Source organism: Oreochromis niloticus, unplaced genomic scaffold (assembly GCF_001858045.2).
Source record: "Oreochromis niloticus isolate F11D_XX unplaced genomic scaffold, O_niloticus_UMD_NMBU tig00002544_pilon, whole genome shotgun sequence".
Taxonomy (NCBI): Eukaryota; Metazoa; Chordata; class Actinopteri; order Cichliformes; family Cichlidae; genus Oreochromis; species Oreochromis niloticus.
This window is the reverse complement of record NW_020327661.1, coordinates 30775-52397: the sequence shown is the minus strand read 5'-3', so window position 1 is coordinate 52397 and position 21623 is coordinate 30775. Positions and strand designations below refer to the sequence as shown.

The 21623-nt window shown below is 42.1% G+C and overlaps 2 long non-coding RNA genes across 3 annotated transcripts; both read right to left on the bottom strand.

The window, feature by feature from the left end:
• Window positions 1–907: 907 nt before the first annotated feature.
• Window positions 908–8254, bottom strand: LOC102081856 (uncharacterized). Of its 2 annotated transcripts, XR_002060974.2 has the most exons (5): window positions 8174–8254; window positions 6732–6897; window positions 6423–6557; window positions 2573–2706; window positions 908–968 (listed from the first exon to the last, which is right to left on the bottom strand). It is a non-coding gene; the product is annotated as an uncharacterized LOC102081856 (long non-coding RNA). The 2 variants fall into 2 exon arrangements; XR_002060975.2 differs by lacking the exon at window positions 2573–2706 and having other exon boundaries at window positions 916–968.
• Window positions 8255–16223: 7969 nt separating this feature from the next.
• On the bottom strand, window positions 16224–21404 carry LOC112845037 (uncharacterized). Its single transcript, XR_003217813.1, has 3 exons — window positions 20734–21404; window positions 20468–20666; window positions 16224–16391 (listed from the first exon to the last, which is right to left on the bottom strand). It is a non-coding gene; the product is annotated as an uncharacterized LOC112845037 (long non-coding RNA).
• Between the last annotated feature and the right edge of the window lie 219 nt (window positions 21405–21623).

Sequence of the window (21623 nt, the reverse complement as noted above, 5' to 3'; positions counted from 1 at the left end):
GATCCCCTGATGAGGTTGTCAGCACTGCTGACTGAGACTTCTGTTGACATCAGACAGAAGCTTCCTGTTGTGAATCCAATGAAAGTCTGCTTTCATCCAGGCCGTCAAAGATGAACAAAAGATACACACAGTGAGCTGCTCTGCTGTGACGCTCTGTAATGTTGGATGGAAAACATGGATCAGCTCCAGGAGACTGTACTGCTCATCTCTGACCAAGTTCAGCTCCCTGAATGAAAGCAGAACCACCGGACTGATGTGTTGGTTCTCCAAGCCCTCTGCCCAGTCCAGAGTGAACTTCTGCACTGAGAAGGTTTTTCCAACACCAGCGACGCCGTTGGTCAGAACCACTCTGATGGATCTCTGTTGGTCAGGAAAGGCTTTAAGATGTCCTGGCAGCTGATGGAGTGTCATGGAGGGCGTCCATCTTGGAAGCTGTCTCCAGCTGCCTCACCTCATGTTGGGTATGAACCTCTTCACTCTGTCCCTCTGTGATGTAGAGCTCAGTGTAGATGCTGTTGAGGAGGTTCTACTTCCTGTTTCATCACTTCCTTCAGTCACACTTTCACATCTCCTCCTCAGACTGATCTATGTTCATCTAAACTCCTGCAGACCAACATCTGCTGAAAGAATGAAAAACAATGAGACTAAGAGAAAGAAAACTCTTCAATGTCTGAACAACAACAAGAAAGTTTTCAGAAATGAGTCCATCAGCAGACAGATGTTCAGTCTTACTTGTACACAGCTGCTCTGACTGGCCGTCTGCAGTCCAGCTCTGGTTCTGGATCTTTTTCCACACTGGGACAGGAGGAGTCTCCTGATGAAGCAGACTGGTCCCAGTATGAGGAGATGCACTGTCTGCAGAACCAGTGTCCACAGCTGGTAGAGACTGGATCCTTCAGACGTCCTGACACAAAGCACAGCAGGACAGCTCCTCCTCACAAACACCACTCCTCTTCCTCTTCCTCCCTCTGTGAACATATTTCTTTATCACTAAAATTATTTACTGTTAGTGACAAACATCCAGATTTGATGACACTGTGCAGAAGCTCTGATGGTCACAGAGAAAAGTCAAAGTGGAGAAACTGTGTTTGAATTCAGAATCAGAGTTTCCTTTGCTGTTCCTGTCTTATTAAACACAGAGTGATCAGCCTACAAACTGCACAGTAAAAGCCTTCATCACAGAGCTGATTATGTCCTTCACTGGATGTACTGGAAGTTTGGGATCCATCACTTTGAACTGACCTTTGACCTCCTCTAAAAACTGTGGTGGAGCAGTGGTGTCACATTCAGAGCTTTCAGCTTTATTTTGAAAGAGTTCAGTCAGCAGGAAGTGACCTTCTGGGTTCTGATTTTCTTTCTCTTATTTTACAGAAGTGAAGAAGAAGAACTAAAAGCTTTGAAATGATCTGAGTTATATTTTTTAACATTGCCACCAAATTGAGTTCAGCCTCCAGCAGTAACTTTGTTTCATGATGCCTCCCTGATGATGTGATGTTTGACTACAAACTGTTTATGTGTTAGACATTAATCACATGAACACAGGCAGAAAAAGAAGCCAATGAAACAATGACAGAAACATGTTCATTCACTGCCATAATCCATATTGTATATGTACTGATCTTTATAAAGAACAACTCTGCAACGCTTTGTTCTGAGTATCTGCTGTCAGCACACAGTGCAGCAGTAACTACAACCACACGTTTCTGTAGATGCTGAACATCAGCCTGGAGGAATCTGACCTCAGGTCTGCACACAGAGCAGCTTCACCTCTGGGATAATGCTGGCTTCAGCTCCTTCTACAATCAGGCAGAAGGTTCTGCACCATCAGGACACAAACAGAGAGGAGCTTCTATCCTCAGACCATCCAAGTCCTAAATCAGAACGTGCTCCCCTCATAGCATCACCATCAGGGTTTAAACAGGACCTTACATCATGTTCTTGTCTCACTGTCATATTTCAGATCATATCTGATTCATTATGACGTCACACGCTGCTACACTGATCCTGCTGCTTCATTACTGCTGATATTACTCTGCTCACTCTGTTCACTTACTCTGTTTACATCACTTTGCTCATTTGGGTTGTTCTGCTTGCACTGCTCTGTCAGTACATGCTGTGCTAATGTGCACAAGCAGGTTAACATTACATCTGCACAATGTTTCATTATTTCATTTAATGATTGTTTCTAATGTTTTGTCCAGTCACAGGAGCAGCTCAGCACATTTCACTGTGTTGTACGTGTTTGACGATGCCTGTGACAAATAAACAGCCTCGGACTCTTCAATCTTCTACATTTCTTTGGAGATCAGCTCAGTGGCCTGTTGAGACCATCTTTCTGATGACTCAGTTCAGATTATTATCCTGATACTTCTTTTAAATGTGATGAAATCATTTATCTGATGTTCTGGCACAAATACACCAAAACAGTCCCAAACAGCATAAACCACCATGTTACACACAGTGTAATAAAATACAGGCAACTACAAATAAAAACACTTTTAAAATATAAACTGAAATTGTAAAGTGGTCACAGAATTTCAAACACCCATAAATGAGTCAGCAGCTCTCTTACATGGTCAGCTGAGCTCCATGATTGAAGAACATTGTTGGTGCAGTTCATGACTGAAGTCTGGAGGAAGTATGTCTTTGGACCAGTCACTCCTCACAGACACACAGCTGGATACTCGAGACTGTGACCTCTGACCTCTGCAAATACAACCACATCACATTCATATCACATGAATTACTGATTAATCTCTGTTTAAAATCTTTTAAGCAGCTGCAAACACACAAACTGGATAATGTGATGGTTTCTGTCAGTAACAGTTATCACAGATTAGAGTACAGACGGCTGCAGAGACGTTCACAGCAACACAGAAGAAATCATTACCTTGGATTGCATTACTACTAGGATTAATACTAGAGATGGCACGATACCATTTTTTTATGTCCGATACCGATATCATAAATTTGGATATCTGTCGATACCGATATGAAGCCGATATAGTGTGTTTTTAATCAATAAAACTGTTTTTTTAATATCTTGCTGCATTTTGTATAAGTTCATACTCAAGTTTAAATAAACAACAACACTGAAGCTATTCTGTTATACCTGTGTGTAAAAAATACACTGCACCCAAAATATTTCATAGTTCAGCAACACTGATCAATCTAATAAACTTAACCTGCACCATCCTCCCTATTCTGGTATTTTAAAAGTACTTAGCAGAAATATTAAGCAACCTAACTAATAGGGTTGCAAACTCCCAGCAAAAAAGGAAACCACCCCCCACCCTCCACCTCATGATGCTTAATCGACCTAATCATCTTTAATTTGATGCAGTGTGAAAGAAAAATGCACAGAAATAAATTATTTTTCAAGAATAATTAAATAGATTTAACATCTTTCTTCAACAGAATTGCAGACTGCACAGATGGTATCTTCCCAAAGGAAAAAGTACTATAGCTTACTAGGGTATATTAGACTTAACAGTTACTATATACAGTAATGGACTTCTATACATTTTACATCAGATTGAAACTTTGGGTGTAAGATTCAGATAATTATTTATTAAAAGCTAGACATTTTAAATGAGAATAAGAAAGAAAAGTATGTCTTTGTGCCCCCTTTTCCCTGTTAATGCCCTATCGGCCCCCCTGGCTAAACTTTGCTAGATCCGCCCCTGCACAGTTACCAGCCGTCAGCTACGTAGAAAAGGATCCTGGTGTAGAAAGTAATATTAAATAAATTCTAACGACAGCTTATCAAGGTTAAACGTGCTGCTGTTGTTCAGCCGCTGGTTTCCTCTTTCTGGTGCAAAGTGGGCCAAAAACAAAGAAGAGAGACGGACTCCCGACAGAAAAGCCGATCAGCTGATCATTGATCAGTTTCATGATTGAAGTAGCAGCAGGAGAGAGAGAGAGAGGCACTCGCTCCATATATCGGTTGTTAAGTTTAACGCGGGAATGCTTTACAAACATTCAGAGATGAACTCACACACTTGCTTTACTTCTCTCTGGGATCACTTCCTCGGAGATGAAATGCTGGTTTGCTAGCGAGGCTACAAATACACACAGCCGCTCCAACGTGACGCACACTGCTCTGAGTGCTTCGGTTATGAGTCAAGTTACGTGGATGCCGGGCGGCGCTGCTGCACTGGGCCCCGGTCCGGATGGGCCTGGGCCCCTTTCCCTGGTGGGTTGCAGAGTATGGGGGTGCCTACTGGGTCAGCGGGAGAGCTGGCCCCAGGAGGGGTCACTTGCCCCTCCCTTCCTTGCCTCCCATCTCCAGCTGCCTCCCTCTTCCCGCTCCACCACAATCACCCACACATGTAGGGCCTTGAGGTAAAGGTGTGTCACCAGGGTGCAGGGCAGGCATTCATCCTCTGTCCCCTTCTGGCTGCCTGTGCCTCAATTTTATCCCACAACTTAGACATTCACATTACTCACACTGTCATAACACATACATATAGGATCTTGGGGGTGGGCACGCTACACGGACTCCAAATTACCATCAGGGTGTACACCTCACCCCTGGCGTCATTGCCCACCTCTCAATTTTAAATACACGTATACATTGAGGGCTAGCAGGAGGGGCTATGTGCTTACCTGCTGCTCTGGCAGGTAGCTCCATGCCCTCCTGGGTTTTAAATGCACCTTAGAACACACATACATCAACACTACATATGAGCGGGTGGAGGGAGGTTTGGAGTCTTCACACACCCCCGTTCTCTGCGGCCTGCTGGAGCGGGCGGGCTAGGAGGAGGAGTTGGCCGTCCGACTGGGGTCTGGAATGTGGGGCCTCCCTGCTGCTGCGGAGTCGGGGCGGTGTGCTGAGTAATTGCATATGAGAGCATGAGGGTGGGAATGGATGTTTGTATCTGTGTGTGCCTGTATGTCTGTGTCTATATGTCAGGTCGGGTATCAGACCCCACCTCTCTGGGGACATCTCAGGCGTTCCAAGGTTTGGAGGCCTATCTCTCCCCACCACTTCCCTGCCAGTGGCGGACGCCCTCAGACATCGGTGAGTTGGTGGTTCTTTGTGTCCGGGGATGGGCGTCCAGGTACACACCAGCTCACTCCTTGGTGGCTGCTTATCGGGGCCTGGAGCCTGAACTTTGGGGGTGGGGTGCCCTCGGCCTCTCGGCCTGGGGCTAGGTCACTCTGGCACAGCTGGCTGCCGTCGGAGCTCACGGGCACGTCACTGCAACCCCCCCTGGCTTCTGCTCCACAGCTGTTGAGTGACGCCTCATCTGGGGCTCTCCTCGGCTCTTTCTGGGATAGTGGCGCGGCTGCCCCTCTGTTGGTCTTCCTTGGTCTCTTGTGTTCTGAGGGCCTCTGGATGTCTGGAGTTTTGATCTCCTCCATACCTGCTTCATGCCCTGGAGGACGGGGCAGTGGCCCCCCACACCCTCTAGCATAGGGGTGTCGAAATCCAGGCCTCGAGTGCCGGTGTCCCTAAGCAGGTTTTAGATGTGTCCTTGAACCAACACAGCTGATTTAAATGTCTAAATTACCTCTTCAACATGTCTTGAAGTTCTCCAGAGGCCTGGTAATGAACTAATCATTTGATTCAGGTGTGTTGACACAGGGTGAGATCTAAAACCTGCAGGATACTGGCCCTCGAGGCCTGGAGTTTGACACCCCTGCTCTAGCAGATCATTACATGAAGGAACCTTTTAAAAACAAGCGCGTCCATGCTCACAGGTGCCCACACACACAAACTACACCCTTTTTGGCTCCTACCTCAAAGCACACTGTGCGCTGTCGATCTTACATGCTGCACAATAATGTTTAATATTTAATATTTACTGTCATATTCCCATAGATCATTGTGATGTTGTTTATTCTGTTGCTCTCGTTTTCTTCTGCTTGTTTTCTTTTTTCTTTTTCAACAGGTGATCGATATATGTATTTTTTGTCTGCTTATTTTGTTGTTTTTTGCCCTTTATCCCTGTTCCTCTTCCCCGCTGTTTTTCTTTTCCTCTTTCTTTCTCCCTTTTCTTTCCGCCAGTCAAGTCTGTCCCGTATTTAGCAAGTGAAAATAAAATAAAGTAAAGTAAATCCGTTGGGCATCTTTCTTCGCCTTTAGAAAATAATTGTGATGGCAAAAGAACCCAACGGGACAGGCAAAAAAATGAATAAATAAATAAAAATGAGCCGAGTTACACGTGTAGCAAGTTTTGTGAGGTGTTTTTTTGATATTTAATGGATCGGATTACATTTTTTATTTCTCACCGATATCCGATCCAGTAATTTAGGTCAGTATCAGACCGATACTGATACGTAATATTGGATCAGTCCATCTCTAATTAATACTAGCATTATCGTACCCGGACCACCATTAGGAATCATTTATGATGTCACTGGCAGAACACATTTATAGAAACAACCTTTGAACTCTGACTTAGCAGCTCTCTTACATGGTCAGCTGAGCTCCATGAATGAAGTTCACTGTTGGTGCAGGTTCATGACTGAAGTCTGGAGGAAGTATGTCTTTGGACCAGTCACTCCTCACAGACACACAGCTGGATACTGGAGACTGTGACCTCTGACCTCTGCAAACACAAACACATCACATTCATATCACATGAATTACTGATTAATCTCTGTTTAAAATCTAAGAAGCAGCTCTGAACACACAAACTGGATAATGTGATGGTTTCTGTCAGTAATAGTTGTCTCAGATTAGAGTACAGACGGCTGCAGAGAAGAAATCATTAGAATCTTACATGGTCAGCTGAGCTCCATGATTGAAGAACTTTGTTGCTGCAGGTCCATGACTGTAATGTGGAGGTGTTTGTGTGACCCCATCACTCCTCACACACACACAGCTGGATGCTGCAGATGCTGCTCCGTCCTCTTCCTCCATCTTCTTGATGTCAGGGTGGAGTTAGTCTGAGAGGTAAACACACACACTCAGAGGTGCTGTTGTACTGGAAGCATCACACTGACGGGTTTCTAATGTTGGAGCTTTGGCCCTAAATTCCAAACCAGTTATTTTAGAGGCTCAAAGTCTTTAGAAAACACCAAAACCATCACATTATTTAAGTACATAATCAGGTGGATGAAGGAACTCAGTGTGTTTGGGATCATCATCATGCTGAGGAGCCCACATGTTACGGCTCCTTTGGAGAGAAGCTGAGGATCCCTGCAGGAAGTGAGCTCATGAAACCAAAGTGCTGTTTGTGAGCAGGATGACTCTGTGTTATTGGACCTGCTCTGTGTTCTACATATGATCAATACTTCAAATATCTGTAAACGTGTCATCTTATATTTGTTGCACTTGATCACATCTGTCTTTAAAAAGAGATTTTAGTGTCACTGAGAGTTCTTTTCTACCTTTATTGATTTATTTTGGAATAAATTAAATATAAAGTCAAAAACTGCCTGCAGCTTCTGCTCTGTGACAGGAAACTAGTGTCAGGCTCAAAATGACTTCAGATTATTCATCACAGGATGTTTATAGATTACAGGACACATTACAGTTTTACTGTCGCCATTTTAGTTTAAAAAGAAAGCGTGATAAGGTCTTACTGTGAATCTAAGCGCTCATTGGCTGATAACTTAAGACTGACAGGTGGTTATCCAATCAGCGTGCGGCTTCACAGACATAAAACTCTTGAAGTTTGTTTCTGACGGATTTTCAGATCAGACCTGATGTTTCTGCTACAGCCTGTTTACCGATATAATCAATATCAGATATCAGAGCAACAGAAACGTGTGACAGAGTTTCTGTCGCCATTTTAGTTTTTAAAAATACCGTGAAAAGGGCGGGTCTTACTGCGAACCTACGCGCTCATTGGCTGATAACTTGAGATTGACAAGCCGTTATCCAATGAGTGCGCGGTCTCTTCCGACATAGTTTCCTTTGAAAAACCAAAGTCTGATTATTTTTGCCTCCACGGACGGAGCCTGTTGTTCCCGCCACAGAGACACAGTAATGTCAGAGCGGTGTTAACACTCACCCTGCCTCAGCACAGCTCTCACTCTCCTCCTGCTCTCTCACACTAAATGGAGGCTCAGCTAAACTGCGCACTTCGCTTCACTTCCTCTTTACTTACAGGAAACCAGCGCTCAGAGGAGCCGACCGGCCTCACGTTTCACCCACAGACACGAACAGCGTGGAATTATTTTATGTCATAAGAAGAAACATATTCATGTTAACACTCACCTGCCTCAGCTCCACCTTCCTCCTCCTGCTGCTCTGAACGGAGGATCAACACTTTCACTTTCACTGCTCCTCCCTAAACACAGCTGGGACTTGTAGTTTTCACCTTGTGACTTGTAGTTTTTACCTTCCGGTGCGGTTTTCGTCTTTGTTTCTTTGTTTATGTTCAAGTGATTTCGATCATGTAAACAAAGAAAAGAAATAACTACTATACACAATCAGAGCTACATGTCAGTGTGGCTTCACGTGTTCTGATTCAGTTACATATCGAGTGGGAGGAAGTGCACACGGATTTAATCCCAGCCCTTCACCACAGTTTATCAGACAGGATCTATTCAGCTTCCTTACTGATATAATCTGCATAATAACAACTAACGTATTTACAGTATCATATATACACCACATAAAGTCACATTATTATCATGTCATCATGTTTTTGTGCTTCCACACAACAAAGCCTCCAGTTTGAAACAGTTCAAACTCTCCCTGTGAAATAAGCAGCTGGACCTTTCGCTGCAACACACTGTGAGACAAACTGCACACAGACAGTTTGTGCTGCAACTTTAGCAAATCGGTTTGATGTTTGGAGGCTCGCAGTGAAATGACACAATAACTCCCCTCAAATGCTTAAAGCAAAAGTAACAAGTCTGTTTTGAAAATGTAAGAAAATAAGATAAGAAGAACTTTATTGTCATTGTAGTTATACAACGAGATTTGTTTGGTAGCTCACAGAGGCCAGCAGCAATAAAACAAGAAGCAGCATAGTAATAAATAACAGTGGTAAAAGTATGAGATATAAAGTAAAGGGAAGCCACTTAGCACGGTAACAAAGAAAATGTAATAATATTTACAATATACGTTTGAGCGCAAACAAGAAGTAGCAGAGCCCAAGAAGTAGAAAGTACAGATATTTGTTTAACAATGTAGGGAGTAAAGATAAGAACTACTCAGAAAAAACAACTCAGATACAGTACAGACAACTCTGAATTGTACTTAAGGACAGTAACGAGGTATTTGTACTTCAATACTTCCCACCTCTGCTGCTGAGGGAAAATATCTCCTGATTTTCTTCACCTCACACTTTCATTTACACAACTTCCTGCAAATATTTCACAATAAAAGCATCAGACAGAGGGCTTTTAATGTGAAATAGACACAGGAAATGATGGGTTTGTATAAAGAGTGTAACACAGTAACTAATGATGCTTATTAAACACGTGGGATGAGCCCAGGTGGGTCATGTTCAGGTAAACAGTCACTGTTGATGTGACTCAAACAGGAAGTAGGAACTCTGATCTTAGTTTGGAGAACTTTGATTGTTTTAGCTGCTCTAAAAATATCAGGATCTTTGCTGCCCCCGACTCCAGTAAATAGAATTATAGAATAGAATAGAATTCAACTTTATTGTCACTGCACATGTCACAGGTACAAGGCAACGAAAGGACAGAAGAACAAACACAACATCTCCCTGCTCTGACCTCTGACCTCGGGGGCTCCAAGCAGCCAATCCCATTCTAGCTGGGCTCCAAATAATCATGTGTGCCTTCATGAGTGTTATCTGTATATAGAAGCTTCTGTATTCTCTGACAGGAAGTGCTCGTATATCTGTGAAGAGCAGCTCTGTGATCTGTCAGCTCTGCAGTCTTTACAAGCGTCTGTGGATGCTGTGCTGACTGGCGCCCTCTTGTGGACATGTGAACATATTGCTTGTGGTGTGAGGCCGAGGGTCCCAGCAGGAAGCGCCTTTATGGCTGTTGTTTGGCTCCTGTGGGACTTTCTGAAAGGGTGTGAGTGAATTCCTGGAGTGCTGCAGTGTTTCTGACAGCAGACTGAGCTCAGATGTGTCTGCCACAGAACCCTCAGTGGATCCAGTTTATTGTGAGTCAAAGATCGCACACAGACGGCCTCCTGAGGACACAGCAACACTATAGAAACAGCATGGAAACACTAGAACTCACAGCTCTGCCTCCACATTTGATGTTTCAAACCATCTTTTTGAAGAAATGAGTCCCATTGATATCACAACTAGGGCTTTGAAACATTTCCCCGATTCAAATCGATGTTGCTTTGAATGATGTGATATCGATTCATTCAATCCTAAATTCATTTTTTACATTTAAATTTCACAAAACTATTTCAACAAGCGCCAAACAGCTAAAAGACCAAAGCAGAGCATGTAAACGCACAAAGATGTAAACACAAAGCGCTGACGGTCGACCCGACGGCAGGTACAGGACACGGCGTCTGGAATGAAAGCCGGCATTTCACAGACTGAAGCTGCCGGTTTCCTTCTCCATCATCCGGGTAAAAGCAAAAGAAGATCAAAGCTTTACTTTGATACACATCGTCATTACTTCCCTCTTACTTTTGCTGCTTTGCTTCCATCACGATACAATCACTGCACAGCTCCTTCTCTGGATATGTCCTGAGAAAGGAGGAGAATTAGAATATTTCTGACTTCCAAACTTGAATCCAATCGGGGATCAAATGGGAATTGAAGCAGTTGTAGGAATTGAAATTGATACTCAGCTCTAATCACATTGTCTCGTTATTTTGCTTGCAAACCAGGCGAAACAGTATTTAATGAGAACATGCAGCAAAAACTGAATCATAAATCATCAAAGCAGCCGTAACAATAACACAAACAACATTTTTATTCAGTAAAAAATATTGTGAAATAAAGAAATCACAGGGTAAAATGATTAACTAGGCAAGTTTTTCTTTATTTAAAATGTTTTATTTACAATATTGTGTATTAATCAGGTTACAATCGAACTAAAAAGGGAAAAACAAACATTTTAAAGGTGTTATTCAGTTTTTCCTCATGCAAATCTTTAGATGCCTTTTTTAGAAAACCAAAGTCTTGATTAAGCTGCATGAGTGCTCACTGTGTATGTTCACAATGATCAGATGAGAGTTTAAAGCTGTTTTATATTCAGTTTTGTTCTAATTGGACTCGATTCACAGAAGATGAAGCGTTTGAAGTGAAGTTAAAACTAGAATTTCTTAGAGAGACTCGGCCTGAAAGAGTGAAACCCGGATGTGAGATTTTGTGGCCTCTGTGTGACTGTTGGTGGGTCAAAAAGGTTTCAGCTGTGCAGCCAGACGTTACTGAGCGAGCCACCGGTTGAGAGGCACACTTCTCGCAGCTCCTTCCTTTGGTCACACTTTAACAGAAACATTTAGAGGCTTTAGAGATATTAATATTGATACCACCTCTACAGAGGTTACGCTGTTGTGCCAGAAACTGATTTCCAATGTTTCTGTGTATGTTTTATGTGTAATATCTGTGCGTATGTTGGTAAATAGACTTCGATGAACAGGGTTTACAAAGAGCTTTGATATAGAATTAAACAATTATCTGTTTTTCAAGTATCTTTACAACTGTGTGTTATTGTACTGACATTATAACCAATCCGCTCCTTTATCCCCACTTCAAATATTTTTACTGAACTATTGTAATATTTGCTGCTGTCCTCTTGGCCAACTTACTCTTACAAAAGACATTTTTAATGTTAATGAGATTTTTTTACTGCATAAATAAAGGTTATATAAAAGTCACTGCCAAAAACTGATCGCAGCTTCTACCTTGTTACACGAATGTTGTTTGTGGCTCCAGATGACTTTATGTCATCCATGAGGGATGCATTTGACATATGTTTCACATATTATAGCCCAACAAGTTACTTATAGCAGTTTAAATACCAGCAATCAGTTTTTGGCACAACACCGGTGTCTTGCAGGGTTTCTATTTTAGAAAGTTTAAACCTCAGCTTCATAGAAGTCGTGCGGTCGTGAGTTTTGCATAAACAAATGTGTGCAAAGCTCAATGAAGTGCAGCAACATTATAAAGAAGAGTGAGCCTAAATGACTCCCCAATGATGTGTCAGACTGATAGTCATACAGGAAACAAGGACTTTGAGCTGTTGCTGCTACAGGTGCTTCTATAAGCAGCTGAATCTTGGAGTGGACTTTGGTTTGTCTGCTCATAAGTTGGTGCTTCATGATGAGAAATGAACTTGTGAACTGGTTTAAGCATCAGTGCAGTGGCTGCTACATTCCTTGACGTATATGTCAAAGTTCAAAATGAGCCATTTGAATCAGCTGTGTTGGATCAAGGACACATCTAAAAGCTGCAGGACAGCGGCCCCGAGGCCTGGAGTTCTAGCCTCAGTGCAGTGGAAATAGTCTCGTACCAGTCTTGCTGCTGCCTTTGAGTCTATATTGCCCAACACTGTGTGCACACATGTTTTTCCTTCCTAAACAAACACACATTTGTAGAGGAAAATTGAAACTGAACTCACAGTTGGCGGTTAATCGTTATATAGTTTAGATGTACATCATGCACATCATGTTTGCCTCATAAAAGACTTGCCCTGTATGGATTCATTTCTGTGGACTGTCACGTGGAATTGTCACCTAATATAACAGGTCCATCAGTAAATGGTGTCTATCTTCAGTTTCTGTCTCCTAGATTTTGTCCCTGTCAGGTTGCAGCTGAACAGACAGTCATATCATGCAGAGACTGCATCGGACTCTGATGCTCGTATGATCGCGTTTGTCATGAGTGGTCTTGTTGAAACTTTGCATAAACCTTGCCCAGTGAACTGTGAGTGCTAACATTTCTATGGCATATGCAAATACTTTAGACAAATGCCACAGTTGTCTATATTTGTATACTTGACAGTTTAATGAAGCATTTAGAAATCAAAGGTCAGATTAAAATGCTGTATCACAATACAATATGTTTAATATCACACACAGCATGAAAGTTTGCTAGTGTATATTATACAAATATTACAGTATGTTTGTATAACTTTACCCCCTCCTAGTTTTAACATCCAAATTTTGTCCCACACTGATTTGTGATCATCTTCCTCTGTCCACTAAATGAAGATGGAGGCTCTGCTCTTTATTTCTGTGTTTCTCTGGAGAATCCTGGTAACATGATGGCTTTCTGTCTCTAAACACACATGAGCTTAACTCAGAATGAACATGATCAGAGTTCATTGAAAACTCTGATCAGTCTTTTCTAAGGGTTTCAAGCCTTTCTTCTTCTAGCCTCTCTTTGTTCTTGCTACAGTTCTGTGTAATTATTAATAGTATTGCAGATGTTGGCCTCTGCCTGCAGTGTTGATGTGGGTAAAGGCTTTAACAGAACAAATGCAATAAATCCAAGAATGAATAATAATGATCAGCATGGATTAGCAGCAGCTTGTAAACTGTGGAGCATTAATGCCGCTCCAGCTCCTGTAACCAAATATAAACCGTTGGGATGAGAGTTAGCTCAAGCCAGCAAGAATGATGTGTTCATGCTAGCGTTAACAGTGCCTATACACACAGCGACACACGGGGGCGGGGCCTAACTAATAATGAAGATGACTACAGGCTTGGAGGTGTGATGAAGTCGTTCCATCACGCTCACTCACTATTCTCTCAAGCTTTGCCTTCACGGGGCTGCTGCATCAATGTACCTGGGATTACCGTAATGATGCAAATATGAAGGAAAAGCGCAGAGTTGCTGCTCTCAGGAATCATTGGACTTCTTTTAATTGAGGAAATGGATCAGGAGTTACGGTAGTTACAGATGTTTAATACAACCCTAGAAAAGAGCTTTCTGTAGTGCTGTGCCATACGGAAAGATTTTTTATGTATCCGATACAAATACAGGGCTGATATGATCTATACTTTTAATGTGGATGATGCATCATCAAAATGCCAAATTGTTTACATTTTCATGACCTTTAAGTTGTTTTTAGGGGGCTTAATGAGTTCATTTAGTTTGTAGCCCATAGTTTAAAAACAGTAATCACACATTCTCCCTTTCTTTTACAGCAACACAAAAGGATAATTATAGTCCATTAAATCTGAGCCATATTATATTCAGTATATTTATTTTAATTTCAGTAAATGTTTTTATTTAAATGTTTCAGTGAGATAAATGTGTTATTTCAAGGTGGTTGTACAGGGTGGGCCATTTCTATGGATACAGCGTAATAACATGGGAATGGTTGGTGATATTAAAGTCCTGTTTGTGGCACATTAGTATATGTGAGGGGGCAAACTCCTCAAGATGGGCGGTGACCATGGTGGCCATTTAGAAGTCGGCCATCTTGGATACAACTTTTGTTTTTTCAATAGGAAGAGGGTCATGTGACACATCAAACTTATTGGTAATGTCACAAGAACAACAATGTTGAATCTGCTGTAAAACATTAAAGCAGCTCTGACGTGTACCTAATAAAGTGGCCAGTGAGTGTATGTTACTGAAATTGAATAAAAACTGTGAACACATTTGTTTTTCTATTATGTGATGTTCAGCATTAGTAAAAACATGTGTGACGAGCTTTGATTGTAAAGAGCTGAACACTCCTGATCCTGTGCGATGTCACTGTTGTGTGATGTGAGAGCAGCTGTGAACAGCAGCTGTGAACAAACCTGTAAAAAGTCTTTACAGAAGACATTTTGTAAAGTTTACATGTGTTAGTGTGAAGTTTCCTCCATATCAGACAGGAAACAGCTGCTGCACATTCACAAAGTGGAAACATTCAACTTTCATGGGCGCAGAGCAGACTCACAGCTGCAGAGTGTTGTTACACTTTAATGTCAGTAGATGGCAGCAGGAGACCACGGTTTAATCTCGGCACAGCAGCCAATCAAACACTTTCTCGTTAAAGAATCAAGCTTGACACAAAGAAATAACCCTAACCCCTAACCCATCAAGTATACGCTGCTTTCAGGTGACGTCACACCAGATACCTGTCACGCTGTCATGTTTCTGGGAGCAGTGGTCACTTCCTGTGAAAACAACCCACCTGCAGCCCTGACTGCTGACAGTGCTGCATTAAACATCAATACACTTATTACAGTCTCATGAGTTTCCACGGTGGTTGGTAAAAGCTCCTCAGAGACACAAATGTTGTTTGTATGTGAGGCACATCCTGATGAGCATGCGCAGTGGGCCACAGAGAAACAGAAGCACAGTGTAACTCCACTGGAGGGCGCTCTAACATACACACGTGACTGTCTGTGGAAGACGAGCTCACTCAGAAAGAAAACTCCGACACATTGTAGATGAAGGCATTTTATTAATAGAGGAAAAGAATCTCCATCATTTTACAAACCACATCTGTACCTGTTAAAATAAGTGATAAATATAAATTCATAAGAATCCATGTGACAAATCATCCATAAATATTTATATCTGTACACTGTTTACATTTTCCCATCGATGTGTTAATATTCAGATGTTCAATCCTTCATATCTCACAGTGACACAGACAGCTGTGACATCACATTCATTCCCCTATGAAGACTCTCCGGTTCCTCCTGATTGGTCCTCTAAGGAGTCGGGCTGAGTAACACAGCCGCTACATAACAGTCACGCTGTGAGTGACACAACGTGGCGCGTGATAGCAATAGAGAAGTATTTGAAAAGAAAAAGTAGTCAGTCTGACCTGATCCTGGAGAGAACTCTGAGCCAGGCCCTGCAGGATTAGTGGTCAGAAGAAAGCAACAAAGGTCTACTGAGGACAAACGGAGCCAATTCCACTATGCCTGGTGCACGGGGAACAATGATCAATACATTTCTGTTTGGTGGTGTGCCATGTGACTTTTTTAATGTGAAACATGTGCCGTGGCTCCAAACGTTTGGGAAACACTGATGTTGGACCTTTAAAGAAAGACAAATGTGAGTTTAGTGTTGTGTAAGCCTTTAGACTCAAATTTGGTGGATATTACCACTGTGTGGCTGGAACTGCAGCCATCACAGTTATTGACTTATTTGACTGATTTCCTTTCTGACATTGATCGTCCGAGTCTCCAGGATGTCTCAGGCTGAATGAGGACAGATGTTACAGATGTTCTCTTTATGACTCCTGAGAGAAAAACTGACCAAAGGTTCCTGCAGCTTTTAGTTTGTGGCTGAAGTCGACTCATGTTTGTTCTTTGTTATCTCAGACAGGTGTGTGGGTTAGCCACAAGAACTCATGTTTCCATCAGTCAGAAACAACCAGTGAGGGGCAGACACGCTCACATCTCACATCTTCTGAGGTTTCCTTCATGAGGAGAACAAACAGAATATAAACCAGTGTGTTTACAGTAAATGTGTCAGGTCTGAGCTGCTGTGTGGACCAGTTAGAGAGCAGCAGCTGGATCCCAGTGGTTGGACTGGTGGACGACTTCAGTGAGGAGTCGATGACATTTGGCTCTGGTAGAAACTCTGCACACACAAACACACAGGAGGAGAATATCAGCACAAAGCAGAGCCTCTCTGTTCTCTTTATATACAGAGTTTAAGTTTGTCATGAACTTTCTAACAGTGTGTGTCATTCATAATGCTGCGTTCAACTTTATCAGTTTTTCACCTGTTATTTTGTCATATTTAATAACACGTGAACATCTTTTAGTAACATGTTTACCATCTGTTCATTTGAAGTTTTATTTTCTGTGTAAAATGTAACAGTGTTTCTCAAACTGTGGTGCGCGTACTACTGGTGGTTTGTGGGCTCCCTCTAGTGGTATGTGGAAGTCTCCAAAGTTTTAAGATGAAATAATATAGCATGTTGTGACTGAGGGATTTCTGAAAGATTCAAACGTACAGCTCTGCTATCACTTCAGACAGGAAACTAAACAGCAGTGACGTTTGTCGCGTTACTGAAGTTGGACTAGCTGGTATATAATGATGTGCTTCGTATGTTAGCGTAACAGAAACACAGTGAAGCTGGAGGATGAGCGCTAACTTTTTTCCACTGGATAAAAGTTTACGTAAGGATTCCTGAAGGTAACAGACAAATGCAGTCGCATGGCAGGATGCTGTAAACGGACCAAACGTCAGTCAGGAGAACAACTGAGATCATCCATCCAAAATAGCAGGTTAGTCATTCATATACTGCTGCATGGGCTGGAGTTACATCATCAGGGTTTAAACACTGAGCTTTAAAATGATTAGTGGTAATAAAAACTGAGAAATCAAATTGTCTGGTGTAAACTGTACATGGTGTTAAATAGGCCTGTGCTACTGTATAATAAGGTTGGTACTTTAGGAGCCATATATTTGATGAGCTGCTACTCATTCTGAAAAGTTTGAGCAGCACTGGATAACGAGCGCTGTTCATAATGCACAATCTGAGGTGTGGCACAGTGAGGAGGCATGACTCATTACTGAGAGAATGTGATTGCCGACCGGGTGGTGACACTATCCCCAACAGTGGGTGGAGATCCTCTGCCAGGATCAATCCCCACTGAGCCCCAGGCCCCATTAACATCTAAGGGACTTTGCTGCAGAACTCACAGATGTCTTCACAGTAAAGTTGGGCAACTGGACAAATGTATCGAGCAACAACTACAGGCAAAGTGTTTCACTGATGGCTTTTAGAAGAGTCATTTATTGATCTATTTATTTGTCCACGAGTCAGTTTGTTAATAATGTTGATTTAAGCCAGTGGGTCCCAAACTTTTTTTGCTAGCCCCCCTTTGTTTTTACAATAAAATCTTTGCGCACACCCTCCCAGCACTAACACCTCCTCCAACCACACACACACACATTTTGTTTTCAGACTCCATTGCAGTTTATTTCACTCTCAAACCTTTTGTAAACAATTCAACAAATAAAGGTAAACTGCAATAAATTACAGGTTGCAATAAAATAAACTTCTACCTCTTTGAAATAACAGGAAAACAAACCATCTTTATGCTGTAATTATTTTGCATGTAGTTCTTTTTTTACTCTGTAAGATTATTCAACACTACTATCAATACTAGGGCTGTGCGATATGACCAAAATCTCATATCATAAGATATGGTCCCGATAACGATATAAATCACAAAAATGTAACATTTTCTGTAAATTCTGTGAATCTCGGGCAGCTCGACTTGCGTGAAGTGTTTCCAGCTGGGCGTCGTGGACGTGGAGTCGAGTGTTTTCATTGAAACGATACATTTTTAGACAGAAGTTGTTGCCGTTTTCTTTGTGAGTATTTATTCCACGGCGTGCTGCGGGGAAGAGCCCGTTCTAACGTTTCAGTCTAAGCTTTATGTTTTGCTTCTCATCCGTAAACACTCTGCAGACTATTTCACGTGATTCAGTTTATTTTGAAAAGTCTCAATAGGATCTTGAGCTTTACTGTGAAAGGTTTATGTGGAAAATAAACAAGCGGACACGCGATGGTTTTACTGTCGTTGTTGCTAACGACAACGCATAAAAACAGGTTGTCTGTAGTGTGGTTATATTAAATATAAGAGAAAGAGAGAACTTTAAGACATTAATAATAACTACAGTGACCATCAAACCATGAAAAATATATTTTTTTTTCATAGAGCATCTTTATAGAAAAACATTTCTTCACATTTTCCAAAAAAACAAAACAAAACAAAACAAAACCCAAACATTTTTTTTATCTTTGCACTTATTCTCTTTTTTTAGGTTATTTATTTTAAGGTAAGGTCCTTTTTTTTAAGTCTACTAAAGTTGAACATTTTTAACATCCATCTGTGTCAAAGGCTCTTGCTGAGTTGCTGGAGCTTGTAGAAGGTGTCTGTTAGAAAACATGGGCGTTCACAGCTGCAACGTTCATCACAACCAGCGCCGACCAACACCAAGAAAGAAAAACAAGAACTGTTCCCACTCGGGCAGGAAAAGCTTGAAAAACCATGAAACCATGAACAATATTGACGTAAACAGTTTATTTTGCGACACCACGAAACAAACGACAGCGTAAAATGAAACGATAGATGTTTTTATATCATCATCCGATACATATCGTTATATCGAACAGCCCTAATCAATACAGTTTTCAAAAAATGCTTCTCTGTGCAAAATCGGTTTAAAAACATCAACAGCTGTGGGATGCTGCTTGACATCATATTTTCTTCTTTGGCTTGGAAGGAAGTTGGTTTGGAAACATATTTGGCAATGCTTCATCTTCTGCTTTGCAACTGTGTGGGATTTAAAAACCTGTCCATGATGCTAGCAGTGTGCAAGCATGTTTTTGTTTGTAAGTTCATATCCCCCCTGCAATGGCTCTGAAAACATGTGTTCTAACAGCAGCAGCACTGAGCTCAGTCTCAGAGAGATGCAGATGCAGTTTGCATGTAACTACACGCAGCCTTCCTCTCTCTCTCGCACCTCTCTCCCTCCTTCTTGTGGAGCAGGTCTCTCTCTCTCTCTCTCTGGTACACAACTGCACGCACACACGCGTACACACACAACAGAAGAAAGGAGAAGTGGAAAGCCGACTGACTAGATTCCCAAGCGGTGACACGGTGGATATTCATCATCATTTGCCCTCCTGTCCACCTTTGATAGTTTACACTCATTCTCTTGTGCCCTTATTTGCCTTTACACTACGTAAAGGGGGGGGGGGGGGGGGGGATTAATTTGATGCTACAAGTGCCTAAAGCAGGTGCCCGAGAGGATCACATGTGGAGAATGATGTGTGGCCACATCTGTGCATCTGGTTTAGCAGCAGCCTTGGATGAATAGACTGTTGTGTTGCTTTAAGAGGCCTCATAGGCAGATTAGCTCTTCTAGTCCAAGACAAAGCTCAGATTATAGAGGCAGTGCCATTTCACTTTCTCTGAACACCCACAGTCCCGCACAACTCCTACAGCTTAAGCTGTGATGAAGCTCCACTGTGATGATGATGATGCTCCCGTGCGCACACTCTCCAAAAGGTTTATCGAGCCACAGTGACCCACAGGAACGCACACTTTATTACTAACAGTCATGGAGGTCATGCTGAGCAGGGAGGGATGGATACGGATCAATAGCACTGTAGTGTAACATCAGGGGAGATCAGGTAGAGAACATGAAGGTCCAGTCACACTGAATGGATTCATTTTTACCAACAAGTGTTTTAAAGACAGCTGCTGCTTGGCACAAACACCTGTGTGCCTTCAGAGACTCAACTTCCATCAAATATTTGTTTTTAATGAAGGCACAAGTGCACAGGCAGCAGTCTGTGTTCACAAAAACCCAAACATTTGATTCAAATGTAGAACAAAAACACCACAGTGGGGAGGCAAACAGAGAAACTGGCTTCTTTTTTCCACTATAACTGTGTTTACAGGCCGTTCCAGTCTTTATCTGTCTCACACACTCCACCAGATAACAACTACAAAATAAAAAAAGAACATCTCACATAAATAAATACAGAAATAATCCAAAAGTAGCTTTTTAGTAGTGAAACAAACAAGAAAAGCATTTAAAAACCAAACGTGTAAATTCTAAACGTGCAAATCAGTCAGTGCGTGATTACATTGCTCCGCCCATCAAAAAGTGACCTGTGTGAATCTCACCATCTCATTTATAGGACTGATGAATGTTGGTTGTTGTAGTCCAATCATACTTCCCAGACATCTTTAATCCTTCACTGAGTCAGGCTGTTGTTCTCACAAGCCTCAAACTCTCCACCATCATTCCTGTACTGAAGTAGTCGTGTCCCTCCTGCATGAAGGACTACTGTCCGCTCCCACTCACCTCCATCATTATGAAGAGCTGTGAACAGTTAGTCATGCATCAAATCAAAACTTCCCTCCAACCTGGATCCATGTCAGTCACATACCGGTCAAACCGCTCGACCGATGATGCCATTTCAACTGGCCTCTTATTCAGCCCTCACACATCTGGACACTCATACGTTAGAATGATGTTCACAGACTTCAGTGTTCAACACCATCTTTCCCGAGCGACTCATTCACAAACTGGATCTGCTGGGCATCAGCACCTCGCTGTGTAACTGGCTGCTGGATGTCCTGAGAGGAAGACAGCAGACAGGTCGGCAGCAACACGTCCAGCACAAGAACACTGAACATAGGCTCCCCAAGGATGTGTGTCGAGCCCCGTCTCTTCACTCTGCCTCTCATTTCTTATCATTTTCAGTGTTTTAAAAGCTGAAGTGTTCAAAAGAACAACAGCACCTGATCTCTGCTGAGGTGTTAAAGAGCTCTTATTTTAGGATGTGATGATAAGACAGCATACACACTTACAATTACATGATAATAACACATTTGTAATACACAACATTTGGCTTGTAATTGGTGACGTCTGTAACACCACATGTTTTTCCATCAGGGGAGAAGAATGATGTGATTGAGACCTTTTGAGGTCAACATGGTGACTGAGGACAGCAGGTCCTGCAGAGTCAGTAGTTTCTATTCAGCTGTTTTGTTTTTCATGTCTTCTCCTCCATCATCAGTTATCAGGAGAGCAGACAGTCAAAGTACAAGAACTCAAACAAACACAGAGATTCTACTTACAGAGCAGACACAGCACAGATGTTTCCTTCATCGTCCTTCTCACTCATTTCAGCTTTTTTTCATTTCTCTCACTGACACCAAGTAAAGCCCGCCCTCTTCCTCTGAGCACCAGCTTTTCTATTAATACAAAGAAGAAGAAACCATTAAAACACCAAAGCACAAACACACTGTAGAGCCTTTTTGTTTTCTTAACACA